This window comes from Daktulosphaira vitifoliae, unplaced genomic scaffold (assembly GCF_025091365.1).
Source record: "Daktulosphaira vitifoliae isolate Bord-2020 unplaced genomic scaffold, ASM2509136v1 Scaffold_4, whole genome shotgun sequence".
NCBI classification, from domain to species: domain Eukaryota; kingdom Metazoa; phylum Arthropoda; class Insecta; order Hemiptera; family Phylloxeridae; genus Daktulosphaira; species Daktulosphaira vitifoliae.
In genome coordinates, this window is record NW_026099575.1 from 12,446,502 (window position 1) to 12,457,843 (window position 11,342).

Here is an 11,342-nt window from a genome sequence, read left to right on the forward strand (position 1 = left end):
AATTCATGGAGAAAAAAATTTGTGTCGTGATAGACTGATAATTGGCTTATCAGACATTAGAGCGATTGTTAATAAAGTAAAATCTTACATTAGTAAATGCTGCTGAATACTGTAGAGCTGCAAAACCAAGTCGAAAACAAGCTAAACAAATACGAGTAAGAAGTAGTAATAATAGAACTAACACAATTAAGCGGAGTGGACACAGTCAAATCAAAAAGGGAATGTTTATTAGTCATTTGAAATTTAGTAAAAAAAGTGGTAATAACAAAACTTTAATAATATTATTAATAATAAATGTATTAAATTTAGTTATACACACACCCCTCAAATTCATGTCCATCATAAAATAAAAGTTATGTAAAATGTAACGTCAAAAATTATTTTGCTTCAGTTTGTAAAAGCAAACTAAAACTGATACATTTTGTTAACAGTGAAAGTGATAATAATTTATTTATTCATTTGTTAATTATCAATAATAGTAATAACTCTTCGTATAATAATATTGTTTTAAATTATAAAAATTGTAAACTTTCTGTAAAGTTTAAGCTAGATTCTGATGCTAAGGTTAATATATTACCTCTACATGTAGATAATTTTCTAAAGTTAATGAATCTAAATGAGACAAAAATAATGAGCTTATACAGTGAATGAGCCCATTAGTAATTGTAAAAAAGCTTAATGAAAAGCTGAGATTTTGTCTGGACTATAAAAAGTTATATATAGTAAATCTGAGAGAGTATTACCCCATATCAAACGTAGAATAAATTTGAACAGGTCTTGAGAATAAAAAATTATCTAGTGTGATAGATGTCATAGACTTTGCCACATTTAATTAGATGAGGAAAGTTTTAAAGTTTGTACGTTTACTACACCTTTTGTATACTACTGTTTTTTGAAATTACCCTTTGGAATTTCATTAGCTCTTGAAGTCTTTCAACGTAAAACAAGTGAAGCTTTTAGTGATATAGATAGTATATTGTATTATTTCAATGATCTCATTAAAGCAAGAAAAATAGTAGAATATAATGAAATACTCTCTAACATGGTAAATAGAGCTCGGGAATTAAATATAACATTTATCAAATTTAAATTTCAATTTAAATAAAGTGTTGTCAATTATGCAGGTGATGAAATTTCATATAAAGGTGATAAAAAGCATATTGAAGCAGTTGTTAAATTAAAGTATCTAGAATATAAAAGAGTTTTTGAGATTTCTGGGACTACTAAAAAAAGTAGGAATGTTTATATCAAACCTAAGAATATTAACAGTGCCTTTGAAAAAATTAACACAAAATAATGTATAATTTGAATGGTTTAAGGAAAATTCAAAGTTGGTTGATAAACTAAAAATATTGTTATCAACAGTGCCAGTATTAAAAACTTTTGACAACAAAAAGCCAATTATAATTCAGACTGATGCCTCTAATGATGAGTTAGGTTTTATATTATTACAAACAATCATGTAATATCCTATCCGTCTCACAGTATCAATAATACTAAAAAAAAATATGCTACAATTCATAAACTGCTTGAATCCATATTTAAAAAAGTCTTACACTAAGTGACTTAGCGCCTTCAAAGAATGAGATTGCAACTTTTAAAATATGAAATTTATATTCTATACACATCAGGTAAGGATATGCATATAGCCAATGACATTATCCAGAGATTTTTTAAATGTCGAAGATAATAGTGATCCTGAGTTGGTAGTACTAGAGGTATAGAAGAGTTTAACAATATGTGAAAATAAAAAAGAACTATTTAGAGAAGAATTGATATGAGTAGTCTAAAATCAATTTGCATTAATGTTTAGTTAAATAGAAAAAGTAAAAAAAAATTTTTAGTTCTATTCATTATTGGAAAAGACCTAATATTGTTAAAAAAAAAAATAATAGTATCGAAAGTTCTGAATGAAACAATATCATTTGTAAAGGTCATTAGGAAGTAATTAAGTGCAAGGTACTTTCTATATTGATGTGGTATAGATAAAGATATGAAAAACTTGCTAGATTTAGTAGCCCAGACATATTAGCTGCTGTTCAGTAGTGTTGGATTTAAGAATTTTGGAAAAGCATGGAATTATGAAGTTGATACTAGTAGTCCAAATGATCAGCAGTCAAATGGATTAGCTGAGAAGTATGTTAGAATTTGTAAAAAAATTTTAAAAAGTGTTGAGTGTAATTATTCTTCATATATGACCCTGCTAGAATATAGAAACACTCCTATAGAAAACTTTCTCCTACAGAAGTATTAATGTCTAGAAAATTGAAGGAAAAAAAACAGTTTTGAAAAGTGTATTGAGGCCAATATATATTAATTTTAAAAAGGTGAAAAATGGCTTAATTAAATAAATAAATGAAATTCAGAAACATTATTATAATGGAAAAGTAAGAAAGAGTGATGAGTTTAGAACTAAGATGATCTAATATTTTTAAAAGGTAAAGTATGGGTAATAGAAAAAATGATTAAAAAAGCCATTTCTCCTAGATCTTATTGCTTAGTAAATTTGTATAAAAATGAGTTCAGAAGATCATGTAGGATTTTGAGGAAGAGAACCTTATTAGAATCAATATACCTTTGGTCCTTGGTAGAGAGGCCTTAAGTTAATTTCATCAACTTTTCAGGGCAGCAGTTTTAAAGTTTAAAAATTCCTATATGTTCTAATATTACATCCACAAATATTATAGAAATCATTTATGTATATTAATTAAATTCTATGTACATTTATGACTTAAAATTCTTGAATTTATAATTATTATTATAATTTTTGGTTTATTCTACGTATATAATGACTCATATGTAGGAAAATAATTAATATGTCTATTTACATCCATAATAACAGCCTTTTATTGGGTGATAGTTTAAAGCCACATTGGTCTATTTTTGTAATGCCTGTGACTAAATTATTAATTTTTTCTACTACTTTTCTTTCAAATTTTTCTTTTTCGTCCATAGTTGTCAAGAAATATGTTTATAAATACCATTAATAGTAAAAAAGTATTTATAAATAAAATGTTTTTTTTTCAATGATGCGTCAAGTCTTTTCCTTGAAACTTTTATTTTCTCTTTTGTAACTGCTATAGCAATATAGTCTGATCATCCAGTAAAACAATCAAGATTTCAATATCCACAAAAAATTGTTTTTTTTTAGTGTATCCAACCAAAATTTACAGTCAAAACAACATTTTTATAATGGCTTTTCATCAGAACAACTTAATTTACTTTTTCCTTTTATTATTATTGTTTAATTTAGTTAATAAATTTAAATAATTATATATGATTATTCTTTAAGGGCAACATTTATATACTATCAAATCTCAAGCGCAACAGCAGTTTAATACTTTTTAGCATTCTAGAAATTCAAAGTACACCAAATTCTGTGAAAAGAAAACTTACATATAATAGTAGGCCAGATTTCCTTACAAAAATATTAATTCTAGTTGTCAATCTATGTAATAATACAGGTAATATAAATTTATTTATATTTTACCGGTATATCTTATTATATGTTTTATAATTTTATTATAATATTTGTGTTGCTATTTTCATCATGATTAGTTTTGTCGTATAAAATTATTTTCTTTTTAAATGTTATCTATAACCATAGGTAAAAATAATTACTCACAATTTTTTCATTTCCATTAAAAAAAATTATCAAACTAAATTTAAGCATGGGCTTAAATTGGCTTTATCACTTTCCTTAGAATTTATCATTACAAAGTAAGATGATGGATAAATAGTGAATTATTTATTTCTATTTACATTTTATATTTTATCTGAATAAAACTAATTAGTTATATTTGTTGTTTAATTACATGTTTAAATAAGTAATTTAGTATTTTGGTGATTATACTCTTTTAATTTGGTGATAACAAAAAAATGTTATCCTACCATTTAAAAATTAAGTTTTTAAATTTTAAACCTTTTAAGTCTTTCACATATATTTAAAAAATACAGCATATAATTTTGGAATACCTTAATTTTAATCATTTTTTATTTTGTTAAAATTTTTTTTTTTTCAGTAAATCGCCAGTTAATTTTCAATTAGATGATGAAGAGTTAGATCATAATTTTAAAAGTTTAACTGATATCTCTTCTACATCTATAAAAATTTTCAAAACACTTCATTATATTAATTATAAAAGTATGTATTCATATTTTAATTAAATAAAAACATCACTTTAAATTAATTTTAATAATTTAAAGTTTTATTCCTATGTATCAATTTTGTTTACTATTAAACACTACGTACAATGTGTATGTAATAATTAAAATAATATTTTTACTTAATATGTTTGTATATCTATTAATTTTATTATTTGTGCAGAACTTGATTATAATATTTGTTTATAAAAGTGCATGATTAGTGTATTGCAAAATTATGTATTCACCCTACCCTTAAAATAATTAATAAGTATTTTAATTACTGAAATTTTGTTTATAGGTTTAAAAAAGTTATTGAAAACTATTTTAAGAAATATTGTATATTTATAAACTGATTTCTAATATATAGAAATAAATCAACATACAATATAAAAAATAAAAGGAAGAAATTTAGTACACAAACAATTTAGTATCATGTTTTTCTTTCAATGGAAAAAAGTATTTAACAACCTGTTATTTTTTCTAAAAATTCAAAAATTAATTTCCTATTTAGTTTCATGGTTTTTAATGTTTCTAGCATTAAATTTCACTTTATAATATTTAATCACTTAATTAAATTAATAGTAAATTAATTAAAATAATATATGAACCCCAGAGCTGTAAGAAACCATTTCTTAAAATAGTAATTATTTGGGGAAACAAATTTTGCTTTTTTTTATTCCTTATATAGCAAAGTTGTTAAAAATAAAATAAAGAAATCTCTTTAAAATATAAGTATATTGTTTAAAATGTCTTATTAGACCAATGCACATATTGAAATTTTGTATTTTTAAGCACATTTTAAATGTACCAACCCTATTTTAAAGTAGCTGGATATGATTTATTTAATATTATACCCAGCTTATCTTAGATTTTAGTGAAAATCTCGTGAATATTTAAACTAACAATTTTTATAGCTAAAAATTAAAACTATATTAAAAATATTATACATTTAAAATTAAAAAATATTTAAATCAAAAAACCACAAAAAAATTATTAAAAAATTGCTTGATGTCAAAAACTTACTTTTGTTAACTTACAGAAGCTGTGAAAAGTCAAGTAAAATTTAAACAAGTATCACAAAATGAAACAGAAAGTAGAATTAAGCATCATTTAGCTCAAGTTCTATCAACATAAAAGGAAATGAAAAGCTAGATATTACTACTGGCATAATTATTATCATTCATTTATTCTAATTTTTGATATCATAAATCTATAAGTTTATTTAATAGTATATAATTTATTAAATACATTTTTTTGCTATTTATTTGTTTAATATGTGTAGTACAAGTTGAATTTTTTAGCTTTGTTGCGAAGCTGAGAGGTTATTATTTTTACTATAATGTGTTTAATTTTTAATTTTTTTTTATGACTAGTACTATTTATCCTTAGCTCTCACTGGACCAATTTTGATGAACAATACGTCAAAAGGTCATAAATCATATCTAGTCAAGATATTAAAGTGTCATTAATATAATATAGCTATCGTATTCAAAAATATGACATTATTGTGTTAAAGTTCTCGATTTTATATTTTATTACATTTTAAAATACCTTGCAAAGGTTTTTGAATTAAAAAAAAATTTAACTCATTTAGATTCAATAATTCAATAATTTCAAGGAATATTAAGGACGTGGGGTCACTGTAATCTCTCCTCGTTATACTATGTAATTTTTTTTTGTGGTTCATTTATTTTCTCAGCTCTCATTTGACCAACTTTTTTTTAACATACATCATATAATCACAACTAATTTTTTTTTATGAAGTATTGCATCAGACCCTTTAATTTTTATACATATTTGTTATAGAATTGATAAAATATTTTACCTTATCATATTTTATTATTTCTCCGTAAAAATTACAACATTAAATATTAATTTCATACTATATTAATTGCTATAATAAATATTTATTTATTCATAAATTATACTTCTAAATCTAAGAACTACTAATCAAGTTATAATTAAGGCAATAGTAGTTGATATTGCTTTTGTAAACACTATCTACAGATTTTCATCAAAGCGATAATTATAATTTGAAATAGAAATTATTGCGTTAATCATCACACTTTATGTATCAATAACACCACTCGTACCAGTTATCTAAACTTATGCTGACTGTGAGTCGTGTCAATAAATACCTCGAGTAGCATAAGAACCAAAATTGGGTTCTTTATCTTCGCAAGAGAGTCTTTATTTGTATTGACAACAAGGTAACCCTCTCAAAGGTTAAACTAGGCTGGTGAACTTTGTACAAACATTATAGATTTTAATTATTTAACAATATTTTATTCTAGTAATCACTTGATTTTTCTGATTCTCTAATTAATTTACGTACTCATTATACTAAACACTAAACCTTATAGAACTCCTGTAAAATATAAGTTTACCTTCATGATGTTGGAAGCGAGGTTAAATATAATTATACTTTGACTTTTTGTGAATTTATAATATATGCTAGTCACTTCTTGCGCTTGTGGAAATATCATCATAATATTCAAATATTTAAAATACTATTTGAATACTTTTTATACAAAAGTATTTGAGTAATACTCAATTACTTTACAAAAGTATTTCAAATACTAAGAATACAATTAAAAAATAATAATAATGATTTTATTTTAACTAAGAGCAAAAGGTTCCACCTAAATAATTATCAAGAGGGTAATTTGAGTCAAATATTGAGTACTCTTAAATTAAGAGAACTCATTTATTAGTCCAGTCATTTAAGCTCTAAAATAGGTGTAAAGTGGAATTAAATCGGAAAGTTTTGAAACATTGCAAAAAGTTAGCTTATAGGCTCCTGATTTACCTAAAAAAATTCGCCATCCCTCATAGGTCCGAAAGTGTCCGCCATCTTGGATTTTAAGTGCGATTTTTCACGTTTATTAAATTATCTTTGAAAATACTAAATTTATCTCAAAAGTACTTCTATACAAAAATGTAGCTAATAAAATTTCAAATCGATATGGTTCTATACAATTTTTTCGTAGATTGAATGGATTAAGAGCAAAACTTAACCATATGTAATAAGATCATACGCGCCTCACTATAATACTATATTTATGATGTACGTAGACAGCGCGCCGCGCCCGCGTCCATTAGAAAAGACAATNCATAGACAACGCGCCGCGCCCGCGTCCATTAGAAAAGACAATATTTACCTCTTACATACATATATAATTGTATTAAAACATTACATTAAAATATTTACATCCATAATATCAATATATTATAAGCTATATTATAAATTATTAAAATATTTTTTAACATTTTCGTTTGGATGATGGACCACGTATTGTTTCATCCTCATTATTAGTAAAATCATCATCATCGGACTCTTCTTCATCAATTTGTTGTCCACAATTTAAACACGAAAGGCCAAAACATGTTTTGCACGCGGCAGAACACTTTAATCCTTGTTTTCGGCAGCCACATGCTGGTCCACAATTTTTCATGCACGCACATGTAATTTTTTCCAGTATACATTTTGGCGCTGGTTCATTCCATGAAAATATTGGTTCCAGTCCATTCTTGGTTGTTTGCCAGCCCCAATCTTTAGCATTTTTTTCTTCTCTTAGCCACGTTTGAACCTGATGATGCGTTCTATATATATACTGTTTCAAGGCTTCTTTTGACGGGGGTAAGCTTGCCAAGTTAAATTTATTTTTCGCCGTTTTTCGGGTGAATAGTAAATATCTGTATTCATCAATATTTTTTTGATTTTGCGGTGCGCCATATAATTTCAATGTATATTTTTCTCCGGCTTTAAAATGTTTTCAGATGTAGAGTTTGAACAGTTAAATACATTTACTATTTCTTGTAGTTCTGGATATTGATTGAATAGTTTGAAATGTTTTAATTTTACAGTATTATAAAAGCATGAAACAGTATCACAACCACTGATAGCGTGTAAAAATAAAATAGAAATTTTTAAGCCATTTACTTTTTGAATATCGTGTATTGAAAAAAATTTTTTTTCATTTCCTCCATTTCCTGGTTTTAAAAAAAAAAATTGATTTTCGACCGAAGCAAGAGCTATCAATAAAACTAGTAAGTCTATGTCTTGACCAACTACAACAATGGACTGATTTTGTATCCTCTTTACAGCTTCATGTACAATTGTAGTGTGAGCATCGTCATTGGCTTGTTTTATTGTATAACCATTGCCTATGAAATATGAAGACAACATTTTTATGAATCGACTTTTGTTTCTAATATTTGATAGGAATGATGTCTGTGCAACAGTTAGCACCATATTTTCGTCAAATAAAATATCAGCCGATGTATTTTTAATTCTTCGACATCGTTCCATATTTTTTGTACCGGTCGAGCTTTCACTGTAGCCGTCAAAAACTATGATTGTATTTGATCCAAAATGTTTTTTTAAGTAGGATAAGTAGAGTTGAAAAATTTGGTCGAAGGTCAAACTTAGCTGCCACAAAACTCTGTACAAAAGAAAACCGCCGTCTATTACATAAAAAGTATTTTGAAGTGTAATGTTTTCAAATTTTAAAGGTTGTATAAAATCATACAATATTGATTTTTTTGTTTTTCTCATTCCCGTTTCAGTAAATAGCGAAAGTGGGTATGGAGACAACTCATTTTAAAATAATTTTTTAGTTCTTCATTGGACGTTTTCATTAAACAAATTCTTTGGAAAATCAAAAGTGGGTCGATGGATACTATTTCATCTCTTATTTTAATCGATGAATTTAATGTAGCTATAGGTAACACTCTGTTGCTTCTCTTAAGTTTAACTGACCCATACGGTTGTCCTATAATTTTTTTCATCTCAATTAATCCAATGTTATAAGCGTCATGACAGTTAATAGTCTCATCTCCTACTACACCAGTTGTTAATGAAATTACTTTATTTAGCTCTAAAAAGGGGGGATGCGAAGAAAACCATTTAAGTAGTATATTTAAATCTTTAGTGTCTCTTGATATACTTGATAGCCTGGCGTCAACATGTTGTTCTGAGTTTTCCATGTAAACACCACAACATTTTTCTACATTTTCGCAAACATCGTGTGCAGCTGGTAATCCTTGTATCCACTTATTCAAAGTGCTGTCAGTAATACCTCGACCATGCGTGAGACCGCCAATAGTTTTCATTGAACGCATTAAGGTTTGTTCAATGGTCATATCCGACCAATTTCCTGACCAAAATTGATTTGTACGTTTTATAGTGAAATTACTTTCATTTATAAATCGTAACTGTTCATCAGCTGTCATTTTAAACTGTAAATTGGCCATATCATTTAAGTACAAATGACACGATTTTGCATACGGAAAGTGTCCACTAGCATGGAAATATGGAATCATTTTTTCAACACATTGAAGATGTAATTTCCAATTGCCCATTCTTTCAGCCATTATATACTCTTTCATTAAAGTTATCATCTCAAAATATTGCAACCAAAGTCTAGAAGTAGCGCCATTCTCTTTTAATAAATCTATTTGATTTTTAAATTGTTTACTTAATTGTACCATTACCCAACCCAACCAACGTGGAATAAAATAATATTTATATTTTACTAAATAATGTGCGGTATAAATGTATGATTATACTTCAATAAATTATAATAAAGCTTATATCGATGTGAATATTTTAATGTAATGTTTTAATACAATTATATATGTATGTAAGAGGTAAATATTGTCTTTTCTAATGGACGCGGGCGCGGCGCGCTGTCTACGTACATCATAAATATAGTATTATAGTGAGGCGCGTATGATCTTATTACATATGGTTAAGTTTTGCTCTTAATCCATTCAATCTACGAAAAAATTGTATAGAACCATATCGATTTGAAATTTTATTAGCTACATTTTTGTATAGAAGTACTTTTGAGATAAATTTAGTATTTTCAAAGATAATTTAATAAACGTGAAAAATCGCACTTAAAATCCAAGATGGCGGAAACTTCCGGACCTATGAGGGATGGCGAATTTTTTTAGGTGAATCAGGAGCCTATAACCTAACTTTTTGCAAAGTTTCAAAACTTTCCGATTTAATTCCACNTTTACGCCTTTGAATATCATTAAGTGAAGGAGTAGTGAGCCCAAGTAACACTTTTGGTGCCCTTTTATATTAAATCTATTCCATCTATATATGTAAGAAGTGTTTCGACCTTTTACTATTATCTGTATATTACTAGTTGGTGTTAGATATTACATATTATTTTACTTAAAATATATGATTTTCAAAACTAAACATTTTTTTATAGTTATTACATTAGATTTATATCAATGCATTTTAGCTTCGATGCGAAGCTGAGAAGGTATTGGTTTTACTATGATGTGTTTTTTTGTGCGTGTCTGTTACCACTTTTTCTCAGCTCTTGCCGAACCGATTTCTTTCAATGGTACATCAAAAGATCAAAAATCGTATTTAGTCGAAGACATTACCCCTTAAAATTGAAAAAATTTTCCTCGTTCCCCGTAAATGGGAGAAACCTCCAAAAAAATTACAAATTTAAAAATCACTAATTTTCGAAATTTTTTCAATTTTTTTACTTAAAACTGTCATAACTTATTCAAAAATAACCAAATCAATATAATTTTTTTTTTATAGATAGATAAAGTATTTATAACTTATTAAAAATGTGTATGGATCAACACAATTTTTTTATGAGAAATAATATTTTTTAATATCCCTTTTTCATTCGACATACTTTTGATCAGGATATTAATAAGGAGATAGCAGATCATGTAGCTTTTGGAATAATTCACTAATGTTTTAAAAGTAAACACTTTCTAAAGATTTGCATCGAAGCGTTTATTTTTTATAGTGATTTTAATAACTGTCAGATATTATTATATTTGATCCAACTATGCCACGTCACCATTGTGCGTCGACCCACATGTGCTGGTTTTTTTTATACATAAATCTCAGAATAGTTTAAAAGATTTACATGAATTATATATATTTAATTTAATGACTAATAAACAATGATTTATGGACTACTGAATAATGAGTGATCTATGTATTATAATACAAGTTATAACGGAAAATAGANGATCTATGTATTATAATACAAGTTATAACGGAAAATAGATGATTCATCAGCAACTATTAAAAACACAATTTCACATATCAGATGATTTATTTTACATGTAATAAAAAAAAAAAAATGAAGTAGCTCATTTAATAATTTGAATCGAAAATTAAAAGCTACATTACAATTATTAAT

General features: G+C 26.2%; 1 long non-coding RNA gene across 1 annotated transcript; it reads left to right on the top strand.

The window, feature by feature from the left end:
• Window positions 1–4: 4 nt before the first annotated feature.
• LOC126906027 (uncharacterized) lies at window positions 5–5,419 on the top strand. Its single transcript, XR_007704165.1, has 4 exons — window positions 5–258; window positions 3,293–3,464; window positions 4,023–4,144; window positions 5,186–5,419. It is a non-coding gene; the product is annotated as an uncharacterized LOC126906027 (long non-coding RNA).
• The last annotated feature ends 5,923 nt before the right edge of the window (window positions 5,420–11,342 follow it).